We start from the raw sequence: 15,390 nt of genomic DNA, 5'->3' as shown, positions 1-15,390 counted from the left end.
TTATAAATTAAAAAAGTAAGTAATCATCTTATGATGTATAATTTTCCAACGTTGTTTAAGAATGCCTCCCCCACTCCTAGATGGATATGTAGTCTTTATTTATTTATTTATATTGAAGGATAGTTGATTTATAATGTGTTTTGTTGTTGTTCAGTCAATAAATTATGTCCAACTCTTTGTAACCCCATGAACTGTGGCATACCAGGCTTCCCTGTCCTTCACTATCTCCCGGAGCTTACTCAAACTCATGTCCATTGTGTTGATGATGCCATCCAACCATCTCCCCTTCGCCTCCTGCCCTCAATCTTTCCCAGCATCAAGGTCTTTCCCAGTGAGTCGCCTCTTCGTATCCAGTGGCCAAAGCACTGAAGCTTCAGCTTCAGCATCAGTCCTTCCAATGAATGTTCAGGGTTGATTTATTAGTTTCTGCTGCTGCTGCTGCTGCTAAGTCGCTTCACTTGTGTCCGACTCTGTGTGACCCAATAGACGGCAGCCCACCAGGCATCTCCATCCCTGGAATTCTCCAGGCAAGAATACTGAAGTGGGTTGCCATTTCCTTCCCCAATGCATGCATGCATGCTAAGTTGCTGCAGTCACGTCCGACTCTGTGAGACCCCATGGACAGCAGCCCACCAGGCTCCTCTGTCCACGGGATTCTCTAGGCAAGAATACTGGAGTGGGTTGCCATTTTCGTCTCCATTGTTAGTTTCTAGTATACGGCACAGTGATTCAGTTATACATATATGCATATGCTTTATTCATAATCCTTTCCATTATGGTTTATTACACGATATTGTATATACAGTAAGACCTTGTTTATCTATTTTATATATAGTAGTGGGTATCTGTTAATCCCAAAGGCCTAGTTTATTCCTCCCTTATCTCCTTTCCCCTTTAGTAACAATGAGTTTGTTTTCTATGTCTGTGAGTCTGTTTGTGTCTCATAGATGAGTTTATTTGTGTCATATTTTAGATTCCACATACAAGTGATATCATATATTTGTCTTTCTCTTTCTGAGTTACTTTACTTAGTATGATAATCTCTAGGTGCATCTATGTTGCTGCAAATAACATTATTTCATTCTTTTTTATGCCTGAGTCATGTTCCATTGTGGGCTCCCCATGTAGCTCAGTGGTAAGGAATCTGCTTGCCAATACAGGAGACTCAGGAGTCTTGGGTTCGATCCCTGGGTCAGGAAGATTCCCCCAGAGGAGGAAATAGAAACCCACTCCAGTATTCTTGCCTAGAAAATCTCATGGACAGAGGAGCCTGTCCATGGGATCATGAAAAGTCAGACACAGCTGAGTGACTGAACACAATATTCCATTGTATGTATATGTATACACAATGGAATTATGTGTGTACATAATGGAATATCTTTATCCATTCAACTGTCCATGGACATTTAGGTGGCTTCCATGGCTTGGCTATTATAAATAGTGCTGCTGTGAACATTGGGATGCATGTATCTTTTCAAATTATGGTTTTCTTTGAATATAAGCCCAGGAGTAGATTGCTGGATCATATGGCAACTCTGTTTTTAATTTTTAAGGAACCTTCATACTGTTCTCCCTCGTGGCTGCATCAGTTTACACTTCCACCTACAGTGTAGGGGGTTCTCTTTTCTCTGTACTCTCTCCAGCATGTGTTATTTGTATACAGTCTCCCTTGTTGTTGTTGTTTATCTTTTAACAAGCATATGTTTTAATTGACATTTAATTCTTTAGCATGCTTAAAGTTTTTTTCTCTTACATTTAACAGACTCTGTGGGTTGGCTTATTCTCCAACAATGTCTTAAATCCTGTCCTTCTGGCATTTCTCTTTTGTGAAGGCTGGAAGCTAAGAGTTGATATCTCAGGTTCCTTTATAGTTTCAGGGTCATGTGACTCTGACTGGGCTACAAGCACAAGGCCATGGAGGAAAGCATTCTTTTCTGAGTAAAAGCAAAAACCTGTTTAAAAGCAAGTAAAAATCCTTTAAGCCCACCTTTAAAACCATTTTCCCTACTTTCTTGTCTGTAATGTGGATATTGTGCCTGCAGTTTCTGCCTTCATCTTGCAGTGGTGAAAATGAAAGCCAAAACACTGAGGATGATGGAGCAGAAAGAGAGGAGACTGTGTCCTTGAGCAGCTGACATAGACCAAATTACACTCCCTCCCCTAGACCTACTTGTAAAAACAACCCTCCATTTGTTTAATACTGAATCACGAGGTTTTTGTTACTTAACTCTGAAAACAATCTTCTCGGATACGGGGGCCAATATATGCTTTCTTCTATAGATACATGGTTAATTGTGCTAAAATCTATCTTTCCCTTCAATTAAAATGCCATCAGTGTCACTTATTAAATTACCATATATACTGAGATCTATTTTTGGATTCTCTATTCTGTTGCACTGAGTTGCCTTTCTCATCCTATGTCATTAATACGTTGATTTGATTAAAATGATTATATTCACACACACACACAAATACACAAAGAATATTGTGACAGTTCGATTGCACTGGACATGGCAGTAGTACTTTAAATCTGTCCATTCTTCCAAGAAAATTTCTAAGATTTCAACAAAGTAGTTTTCAAGCGCTTGCTGCTGTTGCTGCATTGCTTTAATCGTGTCCAACTCTGTGTGACCCCATAGATGGCAGCCCACCAGGCTCCCCCGTCCCTGGGATTCTCCAGGCAAGAACACTGGAGTGGGTTGCCATTTCCTTCTCCAACGCATGAAAATGAAAAGTGAAAGTGAAGTCTCTCAGTCATGTCCGACTCTAGTGACCCCATGGATTGCAGCCTACCAGGCTCCTCTGTCCATGGGATTTTCCAGGCAAGAGTACTGGAGTAGGGTGCCATTGCCTTCTCCGTTTCAAGTACTTAGAGCAAGGTATTTCAGGGATGGTCCTCCAGAGAAATAAGTTAAAGAACATGATATAATGAAAGCAGCATTGCTTATAGTCAGGAAATTTTAATTTTACTCCCCATCTGCCAAGTTTTCAACCCTACACATGTTCTTTCAATTTCCTCATCTCTGATTGACTCATTCATAGACTCAGGGTTGACAGTAGATGGCTCCTGGTGTCCCATGCAGCTCTAAAAATCAGTGATTCCATGAATCTATAAACTAGGACATTTCTATGAAACTATTACATTCTTTCTCCTTACAGGAAAGAAAATTTCTGTGATTGGAATCTGTCATCTTCAAATACACAAGTTACCTGTATACTTGTATGCAATCCAAAAAAATCCAGTTGCCCACATTAGCTTTTCCTTTTCTCTCATTGTGTGGGAGGGCTTTTGGTCACCTTCTAGAAAAGGGGATAAATTGAACTTGCCTTGGTTCCCCTGTGGGTGACTTCATAAAGGTCTTAACTTTGAGAGGAGAAAACAGGCAGACAGTTAGAAAAAGTTGTAATTCTGAGAAGTATTAGAGAAAATTTTGGGTTCACATTGGGGTGAGAATAAGCTTCACTCAGGATTAGAATCTGCACTGCTTCCTAGACGGTCTGTACTACTTGGTCAATGCTATTTCTTTTTGTCCTTCCTGTTGTCCTGTAATATTTCAGCTGTTTCTCACATATACAATCAGGTTATTTTTTAAGAATATAAGAATATGGAAGGTCAAATCATGTACCCTCCCAACAGTTCTTTTCATCTGCAGTAAGAGAAAAATTATATTCAGATAATTTTGTGCATTAGCTCTATTCTAGAATATCTCCAGATGTTGACTTAAAATTAATATGAAAAAATTATTAAGACTTAAGCAGGGTACTTCTTTTCTGTCCTTTCAACTAATGTCACAAGTTGATTCTGCTTTTCTAGGTCATGGTTCCTCTCAAGGGTTAAGACAAACGGTTTGACCAGGAGATTGAATCATTTAAAATTTATTTTCCTTTGTTTAACTTTAGGATAGCTCAGGAATTTTGGCTATCCTAATTCATCTTCAAATTTAATTTAAAAAATGATAACTAATGACCTCAATTCAGATCATTTGCAAAATCTCACAGCCTTATAAATATGGATTATAATAAGAAGAATGATTTACAGATAATGAGCTCTTTGTCTGTCTCTGGAATCTTCTTACAGCTGGAGGAGTATGAAAGGTCATACCTACTGGATTGTATTCTTATCTTTATCCCTCTGTGTTTATCACTTTTGCTGTGACTTTTTTGAAGTCCTTAATATTACCACTATCCTAGAAAAATGTGATCTAGGATAGATGGCATGAAGGTGTTAGGATCAGGATACAAACTTGATTATATTTTCTTTCCCTTTTGAAGTTAAAACTATCACAGACTGATTTTCTGGTTATTCCTTTTCTGAATTCCATGTAGAAGCTACCAAGAAGCTTTCTCCATAGGAGTGATACCACAGTGTTATTGTAAAATGTTATATAGAGTACTGTTGTAAAGTGGCATGATCACTACTATAAGGAATCATAGCTTCTTTCTAAAAATACCTGCACACAGTGCTTATTCCTTGAAGCTTTTTGGCCGTACTGTATATATGATATATGTTTAAGAAAACTGAGGCAGACACTTAACAGATTTTACCCAACGACAGAGCTGTTCAGTGAGATTCCAATAACACTTCTGTTAATCAACACTGCCTATAGTGAGAAGCAAATGCTTTATTTAGTAATAGTGATATGTAGTTTATTTTGCCTGGGGAGTGTGGTCTAGGAAGTTTCTTTAATTGTTTATCTTCCCTTGGCATAAATACATTAATGATACATCAAATATTTTTAAAATTTTGAAAGTTTAGTCATAAAGTTTATGATTGAGTACATTTAGAGAGCACACCGTATTTTTCAATTCTCTACCTCTTCCATCACAATAATTGCTCTCTCCAGTAAAAAAGTAAGTTGCTTTTTTAATTTAGCAACTTTAAGCATTGATCAATTTCTAGATTTTTATTTACTCTAAGAATAAATTTAATATAAACAAGATTCCCTATGTCTGTTGATTATAGCAGAAAGTATTGTAAATTATATTCTGGTAATTGGGAGGTTGTTAGGGATGCAGGGAAGAAGTTGTAAGTAATTTGAGACATTTTAAAACATTAAGTATTCTTTTGCTGATAATATAAAAATACTCAGTAATGTGATTACTTTTTTTTAGAAATCAGTATTAGAGAAATCCATTTTTAAATATGTTTTTAAAAAAAACTTTTAAGTTCTCATTTTAAAAAATATGTATTTTATGTATTTGACTGCACCAATCAGTTGCAGCATATGGAATCTTTTTAGCTGTGGCATGTGAACTCAGGGATTGGACCCGGTCCTTTGCATTGGGAGCATGAAGTCTTAGCCACTGGACTATTAGGAAGGTCCCAAAAACATCTATCCTTTTTTTTTCTTTAAAGATAGCAATTTTAGGTAGTCTACAAGAGTGGTGATTCTAGTAATATTCCAATCAATAAATGAATGGTCATTTATGTACAACTAATTTTTACACGGGTGTTCATTGGAAGGACTGATGCTGAAGCTGAAACTCCAGTACTTTGGCCACCTCATGGGAAGAGTTGACTCATTGGAAAAGACTCTGATGCTGGGAGGGATTGGGGGCAGGAGGAGAAGGGGACGACAGAGGATGAGATGGCTGGATGGCATCACCGACTCAATGGATGTGAGTATAAGTGAACTCTGGGAGTTGGTGCTGGACAGGGAGGCCTGGCGTGCTGTGATTCATGGGGTCGCAAAGAGTCAGACACGACTGAGCGACTGAACTGAACTGAACTGAATTTTTACATCCAGAGTGATACACTATACTATTTTCTTACAGTGAATTTAACAATCTCAAAACAATTTAAAAAGTGTTAGCATTTGAGCAATTCATAAGAAAAACTGACATTTGTTCATAAAACATGGTCAGTGCAGTCTGAAGTTTTTCTTTGAGATTTTTCTCCAAACAGCTGTTGCAAATGACCCTGAGTTCAGAAATGCTAGGTATAATAACATTGTGGAGGGAATTAAGTTGATGAAAGATCTACCCTTCCTGTTAAGTCATGCTTAATAATGTCTAACTTCTCAGATAATTGTCTTCCACAATAGTTAAACAGTGAATAACAAGTAAAACTGATACCCAAGTTTCTATTGTCTTGTGAAATGATAGAATGGATGAAACAGAGGGAAACAAAATTGCTGTTTGAGGTGGGAAAAAAGAACACATCTCCAATGATAGAATCCAAAGTAAGATTATCCTCATTACAAATAGACTGACCATCAGGGCCTGATTTGGTGAAATATCTTCTAAATGGTCACCTCCTCCAAAAAAACGTTCTGGTCTTTCACCTTGAACTAATTTCTCCCATTTTGTCCTTTCCCATCACTGCTCATGTCCCTATTTATCATTCGATTCCTTGGCTTTGGATTTGAGTTGTTGGTATGTCTGGACTGTTGTTATTTAGTCACTAAGTTGCCTCCAACTCTTTTGTGACCCTATGGAGTATAGCCCGCCAGGCTCCTCTGTCCATGGGATTTCCGAGGCAAGATAACTGGAGTGGGTTGCCATTTCCTACTTCAGGGGATCTTCTGTACCCAGGGATCAAACCTGTGTCTCCTGCATTGGCAGGTGGGTTCTTTACTACTGAGCCACCAGGGAAGTCCATCCAGGACTGTGCCAACCTGCAAATATCTTGGAGGCAGTGGTGGTGTCTTATTGGACTCTGCATGCTTTAACCCTCAACACAAGAAACATGGTGCCATATCTGGCACACTGAAGGAAATTAATAAAATTAAGTAAGTAAACAAATAGGTAATATTTTAACTGTTCATTTTTTATTTTATTCTCCATCAAATAAAAAAATACAAAAAAAATAAGCATTTTTAGCTTATTTTCAAATTGAGACAAAGAATTATATGATTAATTAAATTAGTATTCTTCCTCGGTTTTCATCAAATTCAGTTGATAATCCTATGTCTCTAAAGGCTAGGATCTGTTTCCAAGTGTGAGTAGTATGCTGCTGCTAAGTCTTTTCCTTCGTGTCCGACTCTGTGCGACCCATAGACGGAAGCCCACCAGGCTCCCCCGTCCCTGGGATTTTCCAGGCAAGAACACTGGAGTGGGTTGCCATGTCCTTCTCCAATGCATGAAAGTGAAAAGTGAAAGGGAAGTCGCTCAGTCGTGTCCAACTCTGAGCGACCGCATGGACTGCAGCCTACCAGGCTCCTCTGTCCATGGGATTTTCCAGGCAAGAGTACTGGAGTGGGGTGCCATTGCCTTCTCTGGTGAGTAGTAATAGTTTCTCAATAAGTAATATTATACAACAATTCAAATTAGGTAATTTGGGCCTTTGGATAAGCACCTCACTTTTTTTCATAATCCCTCTTGGTCACTTAATTATAATGTCTCAAAAGTGAGACACACACACACACACACACACACACACACACATAGGCCAGTGACAGAGTTCAGGAAGGGTTATAACTGCAATAACTTAAGCTGATGAGGAACTGAAGAAAGACTGAAATGCAGTCATTAGTAATGTGCATTTCTTAAAATCTATAAAAGGTTTGATGATTTACTATAGGAATATAGGGAAAGCAGTGGTGAATCATGCCTGAGCCAGAAAGCCTTGGAAAGTCTCAATGAAAAGAAGACATTTGAATCAGGGCTTGAGTGGTGACACAGATTTGATCAAATCAGAGGCGCAGGATTTTAGGTAGGAGAAATTGCATCAGCCATGGTGCTGTGACATGGATGTTCCTCGAACAATAACTAAAGAGCCAGTGGGACTGGCAACAAGGACCTCTAGGTGACTTCCGAGCAGGTGTGATGGATGTTAAGGAATGGATTATAAAAATATTCTGATACACTGGTATACATTGGGTTTGAGGGAGACCAGAAGCAGGTATAAGTGTTAGAAGCCATTGTCCTGGTGAGAAATTATGGGGAGTGGAATAGGCCAGTAGCAGTGAAAAAAGAGGGCAGAAGAAATGAGAAAGTCTAAGAGGACATTAACATTTTCTAGCTTTAGTGGCAAATAAATTATGATCATTTATATGCTATGGAGAGCTCAAGAGAGGGAACTTTTTTTTTAGTGGAGTAGAGATAAAGATTTTTAAAGGCAGGAGTGTCAAATGGTGCAGTAGGATGAAGATTAAGTAGTTATCATTTGGGGTGACCATAAACACTTTTCACTTTTGTGGGAAAACATAAGCCGCTGATTCCTATCACTGTTGTTCCCCTAGTCAATCTGCAACCATGAAATAATATTTAGTGCTAAACAGCCTATGCAGAATTGGAAAAGAATGTTTCGTTGATTGCTGTATCCCTTGTCAACTGATTAGCTTCTCCTGTGTGGATCAGCTGCTGGGGACGCTGGTTGCTCACAGGAGCAGCTGTTGTCATTGATTCTGCTCCAAGCAGTAGGTGAGCTGGAGTCAGATTGTGCTGCAGAGGTGAAGGAGAAGGGAGATGGAACTTGAAAGGGAGACAAATTTTTACCTCTACTGTCATAAGGTTTTTTTTTTTTTTTCCTGGACCTGAAAACTAAACTGACATAATACAGATTAACATGAGGAAAGCTAACAAATGTATGTGGTTTATGTGATGCATGAGATTTCTTAAGGCAAAAAGGACCCAAAGAAATGATGAAACCTAAATATTCTTTTCACTAGGTTGAACAAAGACAGACAATTATGGAAAAGTAATTAAAATATATGGGGAGGCTAAAGGAAGACGAAACTTCTTTTAAGTAGGTCTGTTTGTACGGAATTCTCTTGACTTTGACTCCCATGGAAGAATGTTCTCTTGGTACAGTTCAATTCAGTTCAGTTGTTCAGTCGTGTCTGACTCTTTGTGGCTTCATGGACTGCAGCATATCAGGCTTCCCTGTCCATCACCGACTCCCAGAGCTTACTCAAACTCATGTCCATCGGGTCGGTGATGCCATCCAGTCATCTCATCCTCTGTTGTCCCCTTCTCCTGCCTTCAGTCTTTCCAAGCCTCAGGGTCTTTTTCAATGAGTCAGTTCTTGGTACAGAGAAGGCATCTTTCACAAACGTGTTTTATCTTCTGTTTTTAGAAAGAAGTGGGGAGATGAGAATGGCTTTCTCTTATCTGTTATTTTTTTAAGTTCCTTTCAGTTCCTTTCAGTTCAGTTCAGTTCAGTTCAGTTCAGTTGCTCAATTGTGTCTGACTCTTTGCGACTCCGTGGACTGCAGCAGGCCAGGCCTCCCTGTCTATTACCAACTCCCAGAACTTGCTCGAACTTATGTCCATTGAGTCCATGATACCCTCCAACCATCTCATCCTCTGTCGTCCCCTTCTCCTCCCGCCTTCAAACTTTCCCAGCATCAGGGAGAAAGGTTGTTGTTGTTTCACGTGAAGACATGGGGATTCTTGGCCCTCGGAGGAGAAGAATTCAATCTGGGGCCAGAGATGAGGCTTGATCGCTCAGAGCTTTTGTGTAATAAAGTTTTATTAAAGTATAAAGGAGATAGAGAAAGCTTCTGACACAGGCATCAGAAGGGGGCAGAAAGAGTACCCCCTTGCTAGTGTTAGCAACGAAATTATATACTCTCCAATGAATCCAAATAATGTCTGGAGGTTATAAAGACCTCACCAGACCTACTCCCATAATTTACATTTTAAAATAACAGAATTAGCCAGAAGGTTTAATCGAGAGACTATCCTCAGGCAGGATACATTATTGTTATATAATCCTAAGGAATGTACAGAAGGAAAAGTTTGTCGTTTCTTCCTCCTTGAGAATTCCAGACCCCTCTCTCCTTGGGGACCCCTAGACTTCTTATCAACCTGCCTAGGAAATGACTTTCTCAAGGGTCTTTTCCAACAAGTGAGTTCAGTGCATCAGGTGGTGAAAGTATTAGAGTTTCAGCTTCAGCATCAGTCCTTCCAATGAATATTCAGGACTGATTTCCTTTACAATGGACTGATTGGATCTGCTTGCTGTCCAAGGGACTCTCAAGAGTCTTCTCCAACACCACAGTTCAAAACCATCAATTCTTCAGCACTCAGCTTTCTTTACAGTCCAACTCTAACATCCATACATGACTACTGGAGAAACCATAGCTTTGACTTGACGGACCTTTGTTGGCAAAGTAATGTCTCTGCTTTTTAATATGCTATCTAGGTTGGTCATAACTTTTCTTCCAAGGACCAAGTATCTTTTAATTTCATGACTACAGTCACCATCTGCAGTGATTTTGGAGCGCCCCCCCCCCGCCCCCCACCAAATACAGTCTGTCACTGTTTACATAGCTTTCCCATCTATTTGCCTTGAAGTGATGGGACCAGATGCCATGATCTTCGTTTTCTGAATGTTGAGCTTTAAGCCAACTTTTTCACTCTCCTCTTTTACTTTTATCAAGAGGCTGTTAAGTTCTTCTTCACTTTCTGCCATAAGGGTGGTGTCATCTGCATATCTGAGGTTATTGATATTTCTCCTGGCAATCTTGATTCCAGCTTGTGCTTCATTCAGCCAGCATTTCTCATGATGTACTCTGCATATAAGTTAAATAAGCAGGGTGACAATATACAGCCTTGATGTACTCCTTTCCCTATTTGGAACCAGTCTGTTGTTCCATGTCCCATTCTAACTGTTGCTTCCTGACTTGCATGCAGATTTCTCAGGAGGCAGGTAAGGTGGTCTGGTATTCCCATCTCTAGAAGAATTTTCCAGTTTGTTGTGATCCTCATAGTCAGAGGCTTTCGCATAGTCAATAAAGCAGACATAGAAATTTTTCTAGAACTCTCTTGCTTTTTCCATGATCCAACAGATGTTGGCAATTTGATCTCTGGTTCCTCTGCCTCTTCTAAATCCAGCTTGAACATCTGGAAGTTCACGGTTCAGGTACTATTGAAACCTGGCTTGGAGAATTTTGAGCATTACTTTGCTAGTGTGTGAGATGAGTGCAATTGTGTGGTAGTTTGAGCATTCTTTGGTGTGGCCTCTCTTTGGGATTGGAATGAAAACTGACCTTTTCCAGTCCTGTGGCCACTGCTGAGTTTTCCAAGTTTGTTGGCATATTGAGTGCAGCACTTCCACAGCCTCATCATTTAGAATTTGAAATAGCTCAACTGGAATTCCATCACCTCCACTAGCTTTGTTCCTTTAGCTCAAAATAATCCTTATGCCAAAGTGACAGATTTGAGGGTAGCACATTCTGCCCTGCTGCATCCCATTCAGTAGAGTCATCACCTATGAAATAAATAAGGAACAACTGTGAACCTGAAAATCCAAGAGGGTTTTCCTCTTGCTGTTCTGTGAGGTTCATTATAGTTTGTATTCAGTTAAGAGAGTTGATAGTAACACTATATTTAGTTATTTCATTTTATTTATTTATTTATTTTTCTGGTAATGACTTTATTTCTTCAGTTAACATAACCAGCCCACGATACAGCATACTAAATCATAAAGTACAAATCCAAGGAAGGTAATACCTTTACTAAGTTACAAAACTTTGGCAAATCAGTACAGTACTCTTTATAACACAATAAAATGTACTTTTGCTGGAGTCATTTATTACTTTCGTGATAATTTTTACTCCAAAAAATGTTGAGTATGAAATTAAAGCATTGTAATTTTTAATGGTGGTTTATAGCAAATTATTTCATACAGTTAACGTCTTTTTAAAACGATAGTTTCTCCTTTAACAGTGAGTTCCCTCATGGAAGCTCTCCAAGTTTACCGCAGCAGGGCAGTCTTGCATATGCAGAAGGGGCTCTGCTTGGTTCTGGGGTTGGTCCAAAGCCAGGTAGAGTTCCAATGCATGACAAGCTTTAAAATTCTACCTTAAGGAGGTTTCATCAGCCAATACCAATTTCCAAGCATACTTTTCAAAAAGCTTAAAATTTTGCATAAATACTGGAATCCTCAAAATCAGTCATTTCAGACAATACTAATTTCAGCTGATCCCTTTTATTTAGAAACCCTGCACCTCTGTTTGATCAAGTCACATAGCTTTTCTTCAGCTTATTTAAAAAAAAATTCTACCTAAAATAGAGTTGTATTTTTTAAATAACAAATAAATATACTGCCAGCTTGTAGAGAGCTGGGGAACTGGGTGCCATCTATCAACCTCCATTATCATTTCCCCACAAATGCTGCTGCCGCCATTGGTGTCTGTGTGCTTCCTCTTGCTGAAGCTGTCAGTTCCTCAATTTCAGCATTTAATTTATGTATTACCCACTCCATTGCTTCTCCGCCTTTATTAGCATTTGATGATATCGTACTTGCCATCAGCCCTTCAAGGTAACTGCCGAGACTGACTCCTTTCACAGTAATTACGGCTTCTTGAGTCAAAATAGTTTTTTCTGGGTCTTGAGGATGTGAAACCATCTACTGAAACCATATTTGTAAATGAAATATTTGTAGATTTAAGTTCCATTGTTTTCTCTACGGGATCCACTACAGAATGTTCTTGCTCATATGTTTTGGTTCTTGCCACATCAATAATAGACTTCACAATGGAAGGCAGTCCCCACTCTGTGCTGAGAAGTCTATGGCTGTGCAACTTTCCAGAGGGATCTATGTGTCTGTCCAGTACATCAACTCCAACCACACTCGGATTCATAGGATTTGGGTATTTCTGCATTGCAGCTGTTGTAACGGTTTCCCATGGATGGTCAAAGACGTGCTCCGAAGTCCAGATCTTCATGGTGTCGGCGGCCAGCACGATGTCTGGGCGGCGCTAGGGCACAAATGAGGCAAAGAGCTATATTTAGTTATTTCATTTTAAATCTTGTATTTATACACCTTCTCTCTAATAGTCTATACTCTTAAACACTTTAAAATTATGTAATCCAGGGTGAAAGACTGGAAAAAATTGTTAAATTTACCTTTGTTCGCATTATAAAAATTCTGAGGAAAATGTATGGATGTGTTTGTAGTGTATCCTATAATATCAGGTATGATACTGTTATGGCTGAAGAATGTTGTAAATACTAATCTGCCTGCAATGTGGGATACCCAGGTTTGATCCCTGGGTCAGCAAGATCCTCTGGAGAAGGGAATGGCTTCCTAACTCCATGGAGAGAGGAGCCTGGTGGGCTACAGTCCGTAGGGTTGCAAAGAGTCGTACATGACTGAGTGACTAACATTTAATCAGAAAGATCAAAATAGAGAATCACCTGGAATAAAAAGTCCTGCGTTTGAGAAAATTTAAAAGGTAGTTGTTGGGCTACCATCTTATTGGTTCTCTCTGTTGGGCGGAACGGTGGGAACTAAAAGACCATGCAGTGAGTCTCATGATTTTTTCAAGGAGTGGACTTGGAGGAGGTGGAGGGTTTCAAACTAGATTACATTCCTTTCTCAAGAAATAAACCAGAGGCGAACGAAAACAAACAAGCTAACGACTTCAGCAGGTTTACGACCCAGTCTCTTATCTTGCTGTAGAGTCAGAAAATTGTATTTATTGTCTTTTGTACATAATTATTTACTGTTGTCTAGAATAGCATTTTCGGAGAAGGCAATGGCACCCCACTCCAGTACTTTTGCCTGGAGATTCCCGTGGATGGAGGAGCCTGGTAAGCTGTAGTCCATGGGGTCGCAAAGAGTCAGACACGACTGAGCGACTTCACTTTCACTTTTCACTTTCATGCATTGGATAAGGAAATGGCAACCCACTCCAGTGTTCTGGCCTGGAGAATCCCAGGGACAGGGGAGCCTGATGGGCTGTCGTCTATGGTGTCGCATAGAGTCGGACACGACTGAAGCGACTTAGCAGCAGCAGCAGAATAGCATTTTATTCCTGCCTTTGCCGAGTGTATTTTGTGTGCTACAAGTGATCATCTGTGCTTCCATTACCATCCTTCCTCTGACCTCCAGGTGCTGGCCTCTTCCCATGTTTCTTGAAAAGTCAAAGGTGTGAGTCTTGTTAAACAAATTTTATTTTTCTTTCTTCCTAAGGACATTTATAAATACATATATTGCTCTTGCTCTGAATTATCTTGATCTCCCAACAAGGTGAAAGTAGACATTTATGTGTTTTTTTTTTTTTTTTCCCAGCCCCTGGTATTTGTTCTTATTGCTCATAGCAATATTTTAGCTCACTTTAATTTATTGTACTAGTGTTCTTAATCCCTCAAAGTCACAATTCTATTCAGGAAGACAAAAAATATAAAGTGATAAGATGTCTCAGTATCTCAAAATACAAGAAAAATGGAACTGTCATTGCCCAGTTTCTCTAGAAAGGAGAGCCTGGGGCAAAGATAAAAGTGATAACACAGCAGTTTCGAAGGTGAAACCCAGCCCAGCCCAGCATGGGTGAGGAGAGCGAAGTGAGGTAATGGTAGGGGTGAAGCAGCAGGAGTGCATGGCCAGGCTGGGGACTGCTTCTTGGCACGCTGCATCTAGGCGTACCAGCTTAGCAAGGACATTGCTGGCCACAGACCAGTTCTGAAGGGTGACAGTGAGTAACAGATTGTGACTCTGGGCACCGAAAGGAAGGAGGAAGGAGCAGGAACTTATTTACGTAGCTCTCTCATTTTTGAGCTTCCCCAGTGTCTCAGCTGTAAAGAGTCTGCCTGAAATGCAGGAAGTACAAGTTCGACGCCTGGGTTGGGAAGATCCTCTCGAGGAAGGCACGGCAGCTGACACCAGTTTTCTTGCCTAAAGGATCCCATGGACAGAGGAGCCTGGTCGGCTATTGTCGCAAAGAGCTGGATGTGACCGAGCACACATGCTCTAATTTTTGCTTCCCATAAGTAAGAGTTTACTCTTTGTGAGAGTCAACTACTTCATATTCTGGGAGGCATCATTTGGCTCTTACTGTTTTTTCCTATGATATGATGCTTCATCTAAATTTAGATGAAGAAGGAGGCAGAAACTCTGACCAGGCTGCAGATTGGCCTGGCTGTGCACAATCAAGGGTTCAGAGCTTGGCATTCTCAGGACAAGTGACTGGTTGGCCTCAGGCAGGGGATTGAAAGACCCCAAAACTCCATTTAGTACGGCAGCTGTGCAAGTGAGCCAGTATCCAGGAGACTGCTGGCACCAAGGGAATCTGAGATTTGTGTCTCATAAAATAAGCTGGATCTTTAAAAATAACAACTAAGCGATCCATAGAGATGTGTAAAAGAGATTTATCAGGAAGTCTGTCAAATGTAGGTGAATGCAAAAAAATGACGATTTGAAGTTGAGTAGCTTCTCTTACAATCACACTCTCAAGATTTTGTGCACATGACACTTTGCAATGTTATTTGGATCCCTTTTTCTTCATTGACATGCGTGTCACAGGCTCTGCAATGAACACAGTGAGGAATTTTGTGCCTCAAGCAATGCCCTGACCACACTCTGGGAGAAAAATCAGAGCCATATAAGGAAATCCAGCAGAGCTTCCGGAACTCAGTTGCAAATTTCTCAGGAAATAATGTGTATGATTAATGCTATTGTATTTTTTCTTATTCAGATGAACAATCAGCTTAGTTTAG

The 15,390-nt window shown here is 39.8% G+C and overlaps 1 pseudogene; it reads right to left on the bottom strand.

Moving 5' to 3' along the window:
* Nucleotides 1–11,747: 11,747 nt before the first annotated feature.
* LOC785693 (PRELI domain containing protein 3B-like) lies at nt 11,748–12,669 on the bottom strand (annotated as a pseudogene).
* Nucleotides 12,670–15,390: the final 2,721 nt, after the last annotated feature.

The sequence above is a fragment of the Bos taurus genome, chromosome 23 (assembly GCF_002263795.3).
Source record: "Bos taurus isolate L1 Dominette 01449 registration number 42190680 breed Hereford chromosome 23, ARS-UCD2.0, whole genome shotgun sequence".
Lineage (NCBI taxonomy): Eukaryota > Metazoa > Chordata > Mammalia > Artiodactyla > Bovidae > Bos > Bos taurus.
This window is presented reverse-complemented; position numbering and strand designations above follow the sequence as displayed.